Genomic DNA, 17,079 nt, shown 5'->3' on the forward strand with positions numbered 1-17,079 from the left:
CTCACAGAGAACACTGCACAAAGCAGTATAACCTGACCCAAGATGCAAGACCTTTAAATAGAGAAATGTACATATGTATTTTTTTCTTCTGTATAATTTTATAAATTCTGAAAAATATGATTGAATACAATTATTTAAGCAGAAGCTTGTAATAAGTCCATCCTGGAACTGTTATCAATTTCCTTCCCAATGGAGAACGTTGATTTTCAGGAAGGGTGAGTGGAGCTGAGCCCAACATCTGCTCTTGGTATTGAGAATTTAGCTCAGGTCTCTAGGTTTCTTGCTCAGACACCTTCCTTCCTAGTCTGAGATGACTGACTACAAACCTACCAGCCATTTCCTGCCTTTGAAATGGAAGCAGTTTCTGTATACCTGACTCCAAGTCCATTGGGTAAAATGATAGCTGAGACAATTATATGGCAAGTTCAGTTAGTACCCACCATCTTTCCTATTAGAAAATAGGTTCACAGCACTTGCTTCTTCACTACACCCTCTCTGTGGAGGAAGGCAAAGCAAGTGCACCCTGAAAACTACTGTCACAGACCCCATGCTACAGGTAAATGGCTTCCAGCCCTGTAGATTGTACAAGGCGTCAGAGGAATTGCTGTGGGAGTTATGTTGCTAAGCATTGCTGCTTCCAGTATCCTGCATTACTGATGACCTGGACTGTGTTCGGGCCTAGTTGATTGGAGTAGACCTCCCTCCATGAGAACTGTGTGCAGGATGGAGAAGGTACCCTGTGGGGGAGCTCCATCCCACAGAGCCCTCCTGGCTGCTGAGGATGAGAATAAATTTACCAAGAAAAGATCTTCTTGGAGAGAAAGGCTGACCAATCTCTCAGAGGAGAAGGAACTCAAGTCTCTTTCTCATTGGGCTTTTATTGGGTTTAGTTTGCATAGGAATACAGGGTGTATATGGAAAGCTCATCAATCATTGTCAGGCAGTAATGATCAAACAATAGCTAACATTCGAAGAACTATCCGGAAGGCTTATTCTGAGTCAGGGTAAGATAGCCAAAGGGCCATAAAACTTTGGGAAACAAACTCATTTTATGCTTGGACCCTTAACATTTAAATTGAAGGAATTCTTAACAAAGCAGGTTTCACAGAATTTTATGCATTCTTTCTTAGGTCTGATTGCCCCCAGGAACTGCCCGTTCCAGCATAAGGCCACACCTGCTTCCGGCATTGTTTTAGGTTTAAATCAGGCAGGAGAAGTAAGGCAGCCAAGAGATTAGCGGACTTCTTACAGACAGAATGAGGATGCAGGCTATAACAAAGCTGAGGGGTGAAGGTCTATCACCCCTTTTGTATAATCCCCTAAGTCCTTCCCTGGTGGTCCCTTCACAACTATGCCTGTCTTAGGTTGTTCCTCCCTGGAGGAATCTTACCCATCATTGTCTAACCAGTCATCTGCTTGGGCCAAGCAGGTGATTATAAGAGAGGGGATAAGTCTTTGTCTCCTTAACAGCTTATGGTCCAAAGGTCTTTTTACTCAGCCTTAGCCATGGGGGGTTACAGCTTCTGAAAGAAGGCAGGGTGGTTCCCAACAGTACCCCCATCTGTCTCAGGACTTGCTTGTGCAGAACTGGGTGGGGTGCCTGAGTGTATACTGGGGTCCTATGCTTTGCCTTGTGCTGACACCAGGAGCAAAGATGGATGAGATGGAGCCCTGACTTTGGCTCTCCTGAGGGGGAAGAGGAAAGGCCACTGAGGAACTTGGTTCCCATGAAGCCTGGGAGTGGGGTAAAAGTTGGGCATGGAGAGCCAGCTGCAAGCCTCCTGTGCTTGTGTAACTGCAGGTCTTGTGGGGTTCATGGTAGGAAAAGGTGTCAGGGAGGATATGGAGTAACTGGGCCCAGGGTCTTTGTCACCAATATTAAGTTGTCTGTGTCTGGAGAGAAGGCTATTGGTCCCAAGGCTGAGCCAGCCCTGGTGCAGGGTGTCTGTGAATTCCCTTTTTTCTGGTCAATGACAGCCAGGCCAGATGGCTGCAGGTGGGCCGCCAGGAGCTAGCTTCCCAGCTTTAAAAGGTGAAAGCACAAGAATAGTCACACCAGGCACAGCTGGATTTGGGCCAGGAGGAACCAGGAGGACAGAAGCATAGGTCTTCTTCTGAGGTAGCTGGGAAGTCAATGAGGACTGAGGTCAAGAAGTATCAGTGTGAGGCATTCCTGCCATGTGTCAGACACTGTACCAGGTCAAAGAATGAACATCGGTGTGTGGCAAGTATAGTTCCAATCACCTTAGTGTGTCAGTTCACTCAATGCCAGGCGGATCTTACTGGGATCATCATCTTGCTCTTATAAATGAAAAAAACTGAGGCCTGGGTGGGTGATGTCACCTGCCTTAGGTGACACTGTATGAGTGAAGATGTGCAGACTGGGACCCAGGCAGCTGAGCTCCAAGGCAGAGCTTCTGAATATATACAATGCAGCTTCCCTTCTTGGGCTGACAGCCCTGTAGGACAACCTTTGTTCCTGCTATGTCACTGTGCACCCCACTCTCAGATACAGCCTGTAAGAACAGAGCTAGAACTCAGAGCCAGTACTTTCTGGATGAAAAGTCCTAGAACCCTCTTTGGGCCTCAAGAATGGCCTGGACCCTCCAGGTCTCAGCCCCAGAAATTTAGGACAGTGTTCAGCTTTCTCTGTTTTTCCAGGGAGATGTTTCTCCAGTCCAACACCACTCACTTCTTCCTGCCTGTCTAGACTTTCTGACTGTGGGCTCTGCTTCCTTCCTTGGGTGCCCCAACCCCCAACTTTAATTAGAACTCATGACTGACTCACCATCCCATTCCCTCAGCAGACTCCTCTGGCACTGACTGCTCTTGCCTTTTGGTTCCTCCCAGATAAAATGGCCTGAGGCAAGGCTCATGGCTGACAACTCAGTGATTGGTCAGATGACCTCCATGGACAGCAAAGGGTAAGTTCATCCAGGAGTCATAGGAGGCACCTAGAAGCTGATGTTTGATGCTAGAGAAAACTCTTCCCAACTGCTCAGAAGCAGCCAAAGCTCAGAGCAGGATGTGATGAGAACATTAAATTCCACTGGAAAAGACAGAAGGATTCAGATAAGTGGTAAATAATTGTCCCAACTGGGACCTAAGGACGAAGTCTGATGCAAATGAAGCCGCAGTGGTGCGCATGAAATAAAATGGGACAAAATCTTAAAAGAAAGGGGAAAATACATAAAGCTTCCTTCAGCTCCATGACTTAGAGTTGCTGTACATTCTTAAGAAGGTTGGATTTAGGTTTTTGTGAGCAGAAGTTACCCATGGGTTGAACACAGGAAATGGTTCACCTATGAAAAACTCAGTAAAAAATTTCCTGGGAAATTTTTTTCTTACAAAGCCTGCTTGCTAGGAGGTTGATTGGCAGGCATTGGTAGCAACTGAGATAGGTTGGGCTGTGGGCAATTTTAGAAGTGGAACCACTGCTGTGGCATTAATAAAAGTTTGAACAACACAGAAATGTTGGGAGGAGTAGACATTGATTCTCCTATAGGTTTATAGCCCAAATACAGCTATTCTTGTCATTTTGGTATGTTTCATTACAGTCTTTTCTTGTATATTTTTTATGATCATCCTGTGCAAATTTTGTATGTTGTTTTCTCCTCAAATGAGCTCTCCATGTTATAGCTTTGTAAAATTTATTGTTATTATGTAGCACTGTATCCCAGTAAGTGTGTGTGTCCTGATTTGGTATGTTCCTTGTTGAACATTTGTCTAATTTTTCACTATTATAATTATATTTGTGCATAGGACCATTTTCCATCTTTAAGGTTATTTTCTTAGAAAAAATCCTCAGCAGTACAGTTTGCATGTCAAAAAGCACACCCATTTTAGAAAATTTTGTTAAAAATTACCCACTGACTTTCTCAGGTAGGTCCAACTACAGGTCCCACTTTATAGCAGTGGCTTTGGCTTCTTTTACTTTGTTACATTCTGGTCCTGTTTGTTCATTTGTTCATTCGTTCGTTCGTTCGTTCGTTCATTCATTCATTCATTCATTCAACAGTCATTGAACCCCTGCTGTGTACCAGGAATTACTGTGTGCATAGTGGAAACAAAATGAATCGGATATATCCTGACTGCTGAGAGAGCTCACAATCCAAAAGAGAAGGTGGGTAATGAACCAGTACAGTTTGTGTGGTTGAAGGTGGAGCCAGGTATCATGTTCTTCTGTCTGCTACTGCCCAGAGTTTGTCACAGGTGAACAGCCCTTGTGGAAACATCTGCAGCTCTGCTTTTACCAGGCCCAGATTCCCACTCCCTGGTTCCACTGTCCACAGGAGCTCCTCCCATGCCTCTCCTTTCCCTAGAATCCCCCTCTTTCCCAGTGCCCCCTTGGACCCTTATATTCATACCATAGAACTCTCAGTTCTTCTGAGTCCATGAGTGTGCCTTCAGCATCCTACTCAAGCTATTCCACTTTATTCATACTGATTAAGGAATTGAGTTTTTAACCCACTCCATATTGCAGTGTTTCTGACTTTCTTTGCAGCACAGGGACTTCCAGAGCCTTTGGGCTGTTTTCTCTATACACTTCAGTTCATTGAGTTTTTGAGCACCCAGACTGGGGTGCAAAGAGGATATTTGGGTAAAGGCAGCAGCAGTGTGGCAGAGATATATGCACACCCTTTAGAGCATTTCTGCCATCACTGTGCCACATGGAAAGTAGACCTGGGGAAAAGATGTAGGCAATGGCCTTTTAGAGAATTAAATAAATGCAGATATTTCAGGGACCAGGAGATTGTTTTCTTGTGACCTTGTCAGGTGGAAGCTGCTGGCCTGAAGTTTTTAATTTTTAAATATTTTTTTCTGTCTTATACCCTGTTTTGAGTTAAAAATTGTTCATTCAGTTTGATTCCATTTTTTTCCCAACTCTTGCACAGAGGCAAAGTTGATAAGAAGGAAGTAGTTTCTCTCCAGTCCCAGAAGACTGTAACAGTAACATTTTAGCTTGCCTCTAATTACAGCCACCATGACAGTTCATATGTGGTAGCAATAAAAATAACCATAAACCTTACATAATCATTAAAGTTAAGCAAACAGCTCCTCACTGCATCATAATGTACAGGTAGTTGCTAATAATCCAGGAACAGCATTGGGGCATTCAAGGAACATCTTTCCTATCTTCATAGTTTCTTAAACAACTTTAGAGACATATTTTTATTAAGTATATGCAAGGCAGATGATCTTAAACCTCAAGAAGAGTGTGCATAATAATTGTGTACTCTTCTAATACTCTCGAAAGACCTATTCAGAGTCCATTCTGAAAGACAATAATATATCAAGAAGTTCTGCAAACTTCCTCCTAATGAAGACATGCCAATTTGAGACCAAGAATGTAGCCTCAAAGGACAAAATAACCACCGCTCTCAGTCTCTCGGTGTTTTGCTACTTTATTTCAGAGTGATTCAAAATCTAATTAAATTTCTAAACTCTAATGAAATTACAGAAGAAAAATCATTTAGGGTTATATTATGTACAATTACTCATAGCTGAAAATTACAGTTACCCTCTTTCACCATGATGGAGTCTCTTGGGAAAACCCTTGTTATTTACCCACCATATAAATCTGACATTTCTCCACTATTTACAGGTTGGAGGTAAAGCTGAACTAATTGAATGTATATATTCTGAATTGCAACAGATAGGTGGGGAGGGAGAAAGCATGTGGGCTGATATCACCTGTGTGAGAAATTCTGGGATGGGGTGAGTCAAGACTGTCACTGGATTTACTCTCATTGGAAGACACCCTCAGAGTATGGGATCTCTTGGGAGCAGAAGCATTGCACATGGGACAGGGAGGGCAAAACCTTAGATGATATGAGCTCAGGGTGTGGAATGTTCCTTCCAAATTCAGTTTGGCTTTGAGAATCTAAATTTATTTTTCTGTAGGTAAAGTAAGACCTTGCCACCACAAGTTTGCTTAAGGGTAGTGGTCTGAATTTCTATTTTTAAAGGATTCATTAACCTGATCAAGCAATGCTAATATAAATACTCAGAATCTTTTGAGTGTTTAGCATCTGTTTAACAGTTCCATGAAATCCATCTGCTTGGAATCTTTAATTGCTATAATTAGAGATTTGAGGATGTCTCCATGTTGGCAAGTATAGTTTTGCACTGCACCTACTTTGGCTATGAGAACTTGAACTTCCAGGAATATAGACTAAGTAATTTGGATCTTTCTCCTCAATAAAAATAATCATAAAAGCTAGACAAAATGTATTTTAAAATATCTGTTTAAAGTTATCAGAGAGCTAATAAGGCAATGAAGAAACAAGAGCAAGATCTGGGAGAAGAAACTCCAAACAAGCCTGGAATTTGAAAAGTTTATTTCATAGAGTTATCTTTCAGTCCTAGAAAAGGTGACTGGAAGGCTGAGAAATGAAGAAAGCTGTCAATACATTTGGGTAGATAGAACTCAGACCTCCTAATTCCTAGGAGAAATGCTGAACCAAAATTAAGCCAGCCCTCAGAAGGACTGAAGTCAAGCTTTAATTCATCCTTATCTCTAACACTGTACTTAGGTGTTGCAGTTTTTGCTAGTGAGATGTAGAAGACTATGAAAAGCAATATAAATCGACCTGAAGAAATATAACATTATCCTAGGCATTACATTATTTAGTTTCTCTAATTCTTTTCTTTATTTTAATCATTCTTCAAGTACAGTTTTCCGCCTTTTAGCCCCATCCCAGCCCACCTCCCTCCCAGCCTTCCACACCTCCCTCCTGTTTCCAACCCTCTGCTCTTGATTTTGTCCATGTGTCCATTATACTTGCTCTTGCAAACCCTTCACTCTTCTCCCCTGAAATTTCCTCCCCTCTGGTCACTGTCAGCCTATTCTCTATTTCAGTGTCTTTAATTATATTTTGCTTGTTCTTTGTTTTGTTCTTTAGGTTCCTATTAAAGGTGAGATCATATGGTATTTGTCTTTCACTGCCTGGCTTATTTCACTTAGCATAATGCTTTCCAGTTCCATCCATGCTGTCACAAAGGGTAGGAGCTCCTTCTTTCTTTCCTTCTGCTGCATAGAATTCCATTGTGTAAAGGGACCATAGTTTTTGATACATTCATTTACTGATGGGTACCTAGGCTGTTTCCAGTACTTGGCTATTGTAAATTGTGCTGCTATGAACATTGGGGTGCATAGGTGCTTTTGGATTGGTGTTCCAGGGTTCTTAGGATATAATCCCAGCAATGGAATTGCTGGGTCAAAAGGCAGATCCATTTTTAGTTTTCTGAGGAAATTCCATACTGTTTTCCATAGTGGCTGCACCAGTCTGCATTCCCATCAACACTGCACTAGGGTTCCCTTTTCTCCACAACCTCTCCAACACTTGTTGTTTGTTGCTTTGTTTATGATGGCCATTCTGACTGATGTGAAGTGGTATCTCATTGTGGTTTTAATTTGCATCTCTCTGATGGCTAGTGATGCTGAGCATCTTTTCATATGTTCTGAGACCTGTGTATGTCCTCCTTGAGGTGTCTGTTCAGGTCTTTCGCCCATTTTCTAATTGGGTTGCTTATTTTCTTAGAGTGCAGTTATGTGAGTTCTTGATGTATTTTGGAGATTAAACCCTTGTCCAAGGTATCATTGGCAAATATGTTTTCCCATACAGTTGGTTCTCTTTTCATTTTAATGCTGTTTTCTTTAGTCATGCATAAGCTTTTTATTTTGATGAAGCCCCATTTGTTTATTCTCTACTTTATGTTCCTTCCTCTAGGGGACAAATGGGTGGAAATATTGCTGCATGGAGTATCTGCGATTTTCCTGTCTATGTTCTCCTTTAGGACTTTTATTGTGTTGTGACTTATATTTAAACCTTTTATCCATGTTGAGTTTATTTTTGTGTGTTGTGTAAGTTGGTAGTCGAGTTTCATTTTTTTTTGCATGTAGAGTTACACTCAATACATGAGCATAAATAAAAGAATTAAAAACATTTACACAGATACAAAATTAGCACTACCCATGTATAATACACATCCTTATTTTTCCATCAAGAATTTGGGCAAAAATTGTGCATTATACACAGCAAACTATGGTATATTTTCTCTCTTGAAGCTCTAATAATATTTTCCTTTTCCATGATATTATTAAATTTTAATAAAATGTACTTAAATAAAATATACTGCTCTCACCTGAACATATGCTTCTTAACAATCCAGAGCCATTCCAGTCTGAAATCATTAATCTTTATTTCTGAGAAATTTAATTTATTATTTTTTCAAATACTCCTTAATTTCTTCTTCCTCTAATACTCCAATTATATTGATGTTGACTCTTTAACTTCTAGCCTCCAAGCTTCTACATGTTTATTTATTATTCCTTTATTCATTTATGATGTTTTCAGAGGAAGTTCCTACACTTTTCAAAGTGCACAATTTAATTTTTCTGATGTCTGTTTCTTTTATTCATTTTCTCTATAGTGTTTCATCTTTACATACTTTTATACCCAGTGACTCTATTTTTACTCTTTTTCATTGCTGCTTGTTCCTGTTTTTCACTATCCTCTCTTAGTTCTCTGGATATATTTTTTATGCTTATGTTAAATTATTGTGTTATTTCCTCCTTCATTAACTCTAATTCCTCTGTCGTCATGTGTTTGGCTTTTCTATTTTTCATACTCAGCATTTGTGCCTTTCAGATGTCTCTTATTTCCCCCATGAACTCATCTTATTTTAGGACAATCACCTGCCTTGATCAGTAATGTGGGGTGGAGGAGTGGCAAAATCCTAGCTCCTTTTTGCCTTCCTAAGAGAGTTGGGAACTTCCTCTGGCTTTATGATCTGGATTCAAGCACTGCTTATTTGCATGCTTCCTCTACTCCTAAGCCATAAAGCATTGCCATCATGGGACTGCTCGGTAATTTGGCCCTCTTCTCAGTTCTAGGCATCAACTGGTTTCCATGCTGTAGGTATATATGTATGCAGAGTGGGGAAGGGGTAGAGGTAATGTTAGAATGTGCTCAGGGGCAGGACAATCAACTGTATTTTTGCTTCACCCAGGCAATTTACATGAGGGAAGATCAAGCAGAGACCTCCAGTGAGCCTAAACCTAGTGTGTGATGCCTGGGGTTTTTAGCTCTAGGCCGCCATTTCCACCTGCACATCTTGAGACTCAGCTACCTTCTGTTCCCACAAAGATTTCTCACAATTTTTAATGTAGAAGTTAGTGATTAACCAGTTTTCTCCTCACTTTTCTGTGAGAAGCCCTGTGCTGGTCTACAAGGGATCTTATGCCAGTCTATGAGGGAACATGTAGTTAGTCACCCACTGTAGTTCTCAGTACAGATTTGTAGTATTCATTTTATAGGTCACTCACAATTGGGTTCATTTATAAGTCAACATCACAAAAAATTACATCAACCACTTACATTTACAATGCTCCCATCATTGTTTTAGGAGGCAGATATGTGTTAATTCACATACTCCTCATAAACACCTTAGGAGCACATTTTTATTTCTCTTTTACAAATAAAGAAACTAAGAAGCAGAGAGGTTAAGTTTAGGGTCAAGAGCATATGGTCCTCAAGTCTATGCTCTTTATCACTACACTATAACTGACTAAATTTCTTTTTAAAAAGCTTGACTCAATCCCAACACTATTTTTCTTTCCAAGATTTTTGCCTTATTTTTGTCCTGTTTTAGTAAGCAATATCCTTATGGGAATATTACCTAAGCAGTTAAATTTTGGGGTTTGTTTAGGTAAGAAGATATTTTTCACATAAGTCCATTTTTAGAATCTTTATTTCAATGATAACATTTGTTAATACAAAGGAAATTAGTATTTGTACTAAATTCTTGTGATTCCTGAGCAGAGTCCCATTTGCAAATTAAGAATTTGTAAATGACTCAAGCCTCACATCCTATGCAGAGAAACCAGGAAAAATTTTAATTCCTTCTGATAAAATGAAGTAGAAGTTAGTTCCCACAGCATTGCAACCTTCTCTAAGAAGCTTCCTGTATTAGTTAAGATGCCCAGGTAACAGACAATCCATTACTTAAGGTTGAAGTCAAGACATGGAGCATCTGGATGGTTTGTATTTGTGCTGGTCTTTAAACTTGATAAATGCTAACTTTTGCAACCTTCTAAGAGATATGGGCTGAGAATGAAGTTCCTCTTTTTAATAGTAAGGGAAATGTTGCATACAACATAGTTTCCTAATTCTCACACACCCTGCAGGTGGCCAAGTGTGGATAAAATTGAAAGCCCAGCCTGAGAAAGATGCTCTGCCCCATGAGCTCCCTTTGAACTGGGCTCCCAGAAAGCATGCATAGGTTTTCTTGGTGAGGAGCCCTTGAACCAAAGGAACTTTGAGATGCTGAACACTGCTTTAGTCCATGGCTTTCCCAAGTCACATCAACGACTACCCAGTTCCTTAGCTCCCATGAGGCACTGGCAAAAAATTGAAAATGAAAGTTGCTTTTGGGTTTTGGTGGTTTCATTATTTCAAGATTAATTACTTTAATAATGAAATTTGCATTAGTACCTTAGTGGATTTTATAGTTTTTATCATGACCTGGCCATATTTGAGAAAATTTAGAATTACAATATTATTCTTGGGTCAGCAATAGAACTGTGTACAGTCATGCAGAGATAAGGAAAGGAATTAAACCATATGTAAAAGCATAAGTATAATATTTATAATGAAGAAATAATATTAAAACAACACATATATATGTATTTATGGTGAGATTGGGTTACATTTATCTATGCAATTCCCTGTGGCACACTCCTAAATGCACACATATTCTTACTTTACTTTATTACTTCTGCTAACCATAGTTCAAAGTGGCATTGTGTTTAATTGCAAAAGGTTTTAGACAAGTGGGCTGCACCACTGACCATATTTGCCTACAACTTGAACTTTTTTCTTTCCCTGGAAACAGGTATTTACATCAACTTGCTTAGTGAAACTCAAGCAAGGTGATAAAGATAAAATTATACATTTACTTGTGTGTGTTCTCCTTTCTGCTTACTAGTTCAATTCAGGCTGGTTCATGACTTTTACATGTCATTTTGATTTTTAATTTTTGATGATTGTGTGATGAACATCCTTGTATATATGTTGTTATAAATCTGTTCAATCATTTTCTTAAACTATATTTCTTGAAGTATAATTAATAAGTCAAAGTTTGTGTAAATCTTTGAAGCTATTGATAATTATGACATGAATGATTGAAACAACTTAAATTTCTATTAACACAACTTTGGTGGTATTACTATTTGTATCAATTACATTTTAATTATGCAATCTTTAATAAATGTCAAATTCTTCATATTATATGTAGGTTATAAATTAGGAGCCAATATAATTTATTATTGAAATCTTTTGGCCTTTGCCAAACCTTTGAGAGTAAAAGGGGATGCTATTATAATTGCACTAAGTTAATGAGCATAAACCAGGACTTATCTGGAAAAAAAGTCAGCATACACTCTTCCTACTAATGAAGCATGGTAATAACACAAGTACTCGTGTACTCACCTCACAAAAAAAAACTAAAACATTACCTCTGCATTCTATCTGCCTATTCCTATCCTCTCCCTTCACTCTCCTGAATGTTGTATTTATTATTATAATGATTTTTTAAAATATTATTCAGTGAAAAATATATATGTATTCTCTAGAGTCTTTATTGTTCAGTTTTGCTTGTTTCTGTGACTCACAAAAATGATAAAATTCTGTTTGTTATCTTTCACAATTTGATTTTTAACACAATATTATTTTTCTAAGATTTATCTAACTTACCTATATTACTGTAGTTTATTCACTTTTATAGCTGAGTAATATATAGCATCAATTATTTATCCTTTCTCCTATTAATAGGTTTCATGGTTCTTTCAAGGTCTTTTAGCTTTATAGATCATGTCCTGTAAATATTCTTTTCTGTGTCTCTGAATGTATATGTCTAAGAGTGTCCCCGGTTATTTCTCCAGGATCAGAACTCTTGAATTACATGATACGGACATCTTTAGCTCTACCAGGGAACAGAAAGTTGCTTTCAAAGATGCAGTGCCTTATGTTTTCACATTCACAAATTAACATTATCATTAACTGAGATTTTTTTTTGTCTTTACTGAGATATAATTGAAGAAAATATACAGGATGGAGAAAAAGCAGGTTTACAGTTATTCATGCAGAAAATAGTATAATATTAATAATGACACAAGAATAAACTCTGTGTTTCACACACTCATAACCATAAACCTACTTTTTCCCCACCCTGGGCATTTAAGTTATACAAAGTGATGTTTTCATATACATAATACATAACAAAATAATCACCACAATCATATTAATTAACATATCTATCACCTCATATAATCACCATTTTCTTCTTTGTATGTGCTACAAGAACACATCATCTCCTCCCTTTTTAGCAAATTTTAAGCATACAATATGGTATTATTAACTATAGTCATCATGCTATACATTAGATATCCAGAACTTATTCATCTTGCATCTATTGACCATCATCTCCCCATTTTCCTCTCCCCTCAGTCCCTGGCAGTCACCAATCTACTTGCTGCTTCTGTAAGTTTCAGTAATTTAGATTCCATATGCAAGTGAGATCATGTAGTGTTTTCTTTGTTTGGCTTATTTTACTTGGCATAATGTCCTCCAGGTTATGAATGAAGTCCTTCATGTGTTACAAATGTATTAACCAAAATTTTTATTGTTACCAATCTAAAAAGTGGAATATGATTCTCACTTTGGCCCTGATTATTGATGTAATGGGTACAAAGCTGCACTGACACTATAGATCAGTTTGAGAAGACTTGGCATCTTCAAGATATTTGACTTTTTCTATATACAATGACACACTTTTTGTTTGTATAGGTCTTCTTTTTTAATATTTTATTTTATTTTTATTTTTTTAAGATTTAATTAGTTTATTTTTAGAGAGGGGAAGGGAGGGAGAAAGAGAAGAAGAGAAACATCAGTGTGCAGTTGCCTGTTACCAGCTCACTACTAGGGACCTGGACTGTGACTTAGGCATGTGCCCTAGACTGAGAATTGAACCAGTGACCCTTTGGTTTGCAGGCTGGCACTCAATCTACTGGGCCACACCAGGCAGTACTATTTAGGTCTTCTTTAATGCTGTTAACTAAAGTTTTCTCTATATGAATCTTGAGTAAGTTTTGTTAGGTCTATGCTATTATATCCTACCCTATTTTATTCTATTCTCTATTATATTCCATACATATGTGTGTATACACACACATACATATTGTTGTTGGTGGTAATTTTTTAAAAATATGTTTTGTGTTTGTTACTAGTATATAAAAATCCAATTAATTTTTTAAAAATTTTGAGCTAGTATACAGCCATATTATTATTATTTTTAACAAACAGTCTTTGAGTCTTAGAGGCTTTCTAGATAGATAAACAAATCATCTGAGAACCTAGTTTCTTCTTTTTTTAAAATTATTTTATTGTTCTTCAATTACAGTTCTTTGCATTCCCCCCCACCCACTGACCCTTGCCCCAGCCAAACCCTCTAGTTTTTTCTTTCTTCCCAATTTTTATTCTTTGCATTCCCCCTTTGAAAAATCTGTACTGACTAGACCTCCAGACAATATTGAATAGACATAGTGATGAGAACAGTATCACTTGTCCTTGATTTTAAAGGGATTGCATCTATGTGGCTCACCATAATAATGATGTTTGTTGGGTTTTGTGTTAAGTACCTTTTATTAAGTAAAGAAAGTACCTACCAATTCATAGTTTATTGGATGTTTTATATCATGAAAGGGTAATGGATTTTATCAAGTACTTTTCTGTGTCTATTGAAATAAGTGTATGTTTTTCTATTTTAACTAATAAAAATCATGTTATATCTCCTTTTATTAATATTATTTTTGTCTTCTTTCTTTTTTATTATTTATTCTGTGAGAAGTTTGTTACCTGATTAGCTTTTTACAAACAAAATTTAAAATGTTGAGTCTTCCTATTGCATCTTTTGTTTCTGGTAATTCTTTTCTGCCCTCACATTTATTATTTCTTTTCATCTGCCTATTTTTTTTTGGTTTAGTCTTTTCCAGAATTCTGAGATTGTTTTTTTAGCTCATTTCTTTTTCTGTTCTTCTTTTCTAGGTTTTTACCTGTATGCATTTCTTTCTAATTATTACTTCACTTATATTACCCAATATCTGATATAAAACATATTTGTTATCATTCAGTCTAGGTATTTTAATTTTTATTATAATTTGCTTGATCTTTGAATTACTTAGAAGTGTTTTTAAAATTTTCCAAACAGATGGAAAGAATATATTTTTGTTATTGTCATCTGATTCAGTTGCACTGTTGTAAGAAATGTGTATGTCATCCATTTTTGAAATTGAGAGTTACTTCACAAGCCATATGTAGTAATTTTTTATCAATATTGCACATAAGCTTCAAAAGAATGGCTATTTTCTAATTTGGGGGGGCAGAGTTCTATTTAAGTTTAATTAATCAATGTGTATTTCAAATCTTCTCTATCTTTAATTTTTTTAAATCCCCTGTAAAGATGGTGGATTTGACTTTATTTCCCAACTTGTACCTCAGGCATGTCAGATGTGAATTCATGTGCTCTGTGGCAGGTGCTAAGGAGCTGGGGGATGACACGTTTCTTTGGTGTGACCACGGCATTACTGGAGGAGGGACAGCACCCTGCAGAATAGCAGAGCTGTTGGCTAGTTCTCTTCTGATTGGCAGAACAGGTTACCTCTGACCACAGTTAAGCTGAAGTCCATGACCCTCCCACTAGTAGGCTGGAGACTGGGCTGGCTTAGATTGGGTATAAGCTAAGTAAGTAAATTGATTCCTTTGTTCAACAAACACTATTGAGACCATGTATTGTACCACAATGGGCTGGAGCTCTGGCACTGCCCTCCCTGGCTCCCAGTCAGTGGGAGTCATCCATCCCTATGACTGAAGAAACCTCAGGTTTAGAAATAGGAGTTCATTACTAGAGCATGGGGTTGGGTTCCCACTCTGGCTGAGGGGCATCATACCACAATGAGAGGACAAATGAACCATCACACCAGGTGCACTGGCTAGATGTTAGGTCAAATTTCAGATTCTAGCTAATGGGACATGTGGCCCTCTGTATTTCTGCCTTCTCCATTCAGGAAGGCAGCAGATGCTGTACTTGTCTGGTGTCAGGAGGTTGTGGCAGGGGGAAAGTAGAAGTTTCTGCAGAAACTTTCCATCCTGGTTTATGTGTGAAAGGTTGAGCCCTAAAAGAGATCTTGAGGGGTATTCTATAACAAGTTAATCACTGGTGTTTGGTTTGCCCTGCCACATGGAAAACACTTAAAATTAGTTGTCAACACTTGAAAATCAGTAATTTCACATAAACATGAGACTTCTTTGCACACCTGGAAGCCCTGGGCTGCTTGCAGCTCTCCTCGTGCACTTCCCGTGGTCCCCAGGCACTACCTGCAGATTAGTGCATCTGCACTGGCACTTTCTTAAGTTCACCTGGCAGAAAGCAATGTTCTTCTGATTGTCTCCACTGAATAGGATTAAAATGTTAAAAGGGCATATGTTTCAGGAGAATCAAAAGAGAGTATTTTTCCTGGTGCATGTGAAGACTAATCCAAAGTGTTTATTAGGGCACCAAAATAAAGTAACATGAACAGCCTGCTCCACTCATGTCGTCATTCACATGAGACTCAGAAGGACTATAGGCTGTGCTAAAAGGACCCACTGGGTGTCAGTGGCCACCAGGGTAATCTGACTGCCTCTGGCTGTCTGTCTCTGGGCAGTGGTGGTGCCCCTGCGAGGAGGGCACAGCAGAGTATGGGGAGCACAAGCTGCCAGTGGACAGCCTGGGTTCAAAGCCCATCTCTCACACTCTCTGCTGAATAGCCTTGGGGGTGTCTCACCCTTAACTCATAGTGTTATAATGGAGGTCAAAAATGTCATATTTATAATATCTCTAAACATGCCTGGCACAGTGGGGAGTGCTCAGGGAGCTGGCTGTGTTAGGAATTTGGCTGAGGGAGCCCAAGAATGAAAAGACTTTAATTTCTACCAGCTCACTTGGATGGGGCTCAACAATTGTCATTAAGTTGATTTACATTTTAAAAAGTGACATTCCTTGCACACTTGAGTTGGTGACTTGACAGTCAAGTAGGTGTCAAAAAAGTACAGAAACATGTAGCCCCAAATATGTGGGTTGAGCCTGTGTTGACAAAGTTACCCCAGGGCTGGGTGCTTGGCCTTGGATGGAAAAAGTCATGTCTCTGTCCTCTAACCTCTAATAGAAAGTGAGCTTTTCTTCTGATGTTAGTGCAGCCTAACCACAATGACATTACCACCTGAGTAACTTTATTATTACCAGTAGTAGGTATTGTGAATATTTTCATACACATTCTAGCTATAACACATCTCTTTAAATATGTTCACATTCATCACAATGTCGGAGTTGTGGTAGTTATTTTGCCTGCCACTAGATTCTTGTTATTTACTGTGTGGATAAAGAAGCACATATATTTCTATATCATTAGTCTGTTTTCTAAATTTTTGATAAGTGCCATTTCAAAATAACTGTTTTTTAATAATCCTTACATACTTTAATTTGGGCATTTAAAAACATTGCTCTGAGAAAAGAGTCATAGGTATCCTCAGACACTGAGGGATTCATGGCACAAACATAGTGACTGGGCTGTGCTTTGGATCAGAGAGGGGTGCTTTCTAACTCGGCCCTAGGTTGTGGGGACCACAGCAGGAGCTTGAGATCCAGGCAAGCAGCGTTGCCCCCATCCTCCCTGAGCTTACTAGCCTGGGTCTTCAGGCAAGAATCTCCAACTGTGCTTCTTTTCGGTGCGAAGTGAGAGGATTGCAGGAGACAGTAATGGGTAAAAACTAGCACCCAGTATGTCACAGTGAGTCCTACTTGTAGGCCACAACATTCTGCCACCTGGCAGAGGCTAGGATGAAAAGGCCTTCCTTCAGCCCTGCTGTAAGGCAGAGTTGAGAGGAACTAAGAAACATGAGGTTGTGGCAGTGGCTTCCTGCCTCCCCATCACGTGGGGCTTGTATCTGTCCTCAGGAGCCTCAGGTCACACAGCCTGCC

General features: G+C 38.9%; 1 long non-coding RNA gene across 1 annotated transcript; it reads left to right on the top strand.

The window, feature by feature from the left end:
* The first annotated feature begins 1,068 nt into the window (after positions 1–1,068).
* On the top strand, positions 1,069–11,376 carry LOC118500463. The gene is made up of 3 exons (XR_004903022.1): positions 1,069–1,429; positions 2,924–2,928; positions 11,366–11,376. It is a non-coding gene; the product is annotated as an uncharacterized LOC118500463 (long non-coding RNA).
* Positions 11,377–17,079: the final 5,703 nt, after the last annotated feature.

Source organism: Phyllostomus discolor, chromosome 5 (genome assembly GCF_004126475.2).
Source record: "Phyllostomus discolor isolate MPI-MPIP mPhyDis1 chromosome 5, mPhyDis1.pri.v3, whole genome shotgun sequence".
Classification (NCBI taxonomy): Eukaryota; Metazoa; Chordata; class Mammalia; order Chiroptera; family Phyllostomidae; genus Phyllostomus; species Phyllostomus discolor.